Here is a 713-nt window from a genome sequence, read left to right as displayed (position 1 = left end):
CAGGCACCATCTAGTTCTTCTGGTCTCATAGTCATATAGGCTGCAGATCAGATGGTGTACCAGTTGCTAGGACTAATTGTTTCCATGAATTTTCAGTTTTCTTCATTCTTCTTTGCTCTGGATGAAGAGAAACCCATTGTTACATCTAGATGGCAGCTTGCAAACTTTTAAGATCCCAGTCGTTACTCACCAAAGTAGGAGGTGGAACAATATTTTGTGTAGTATGTTATGCCAATTGAGCTTGATGTGGTCTGCGACTATTGTCCTGAGCTTACAGGTTCAACTACTTGGTCCCTCTGGGTAGCTGGCTATAACCAAACAGTGACTACAACCTTGCCCCTTGTCAGCTCTACTACACACCTGGGAATTCAGATCATACACATAAACTTATAGGACCATTGTCTGCCAAACCTATACCTGGTATTGGGTACACTCCCTGCTTCAGAGACATACCTACTAGTTCAGCCTGTCCACCCATCTATCCACCTGTATACCCATGTTTGCCTTCGCTGACAACACAGTACTATATGTGCAAAAGGGTTCATCTTTGTTGTCTGTACCTCCCACATAATGCCCTATGTCTTTCTCTTCCTCAATGCCACCATATTGATCACTTACATTTGGTACATTGCCCTTCTCTTCACCCAAATCAATACTTATCTCCATCTATCTAACAGTGTTCCCTCCCCTCCCCTCCCACCCCTGGTAACCAA

Source organism: Orycteropus afer, unplaced genomic scaffold, assembly GCF_000298275.1.
Source record: "Orycteropus afer afer isolate SDZICR_OR568_19922 unplaced genomic scaffold, OryAfe1.0 scaffold00265, whole genome shotgun sequence".
Taxonomy (NCBI): domain Eukaryota; kingdom Metazoa; phylum Chordata; class Mammalia; order Tubulidentata; family Orycteropodidae; genus Orycteropus; species Orycteropus afer.
The sequence above is the reverse complement of the archived record's forward strand: the minus strand, read 5'-3'. Positions refer to the sequence as shown.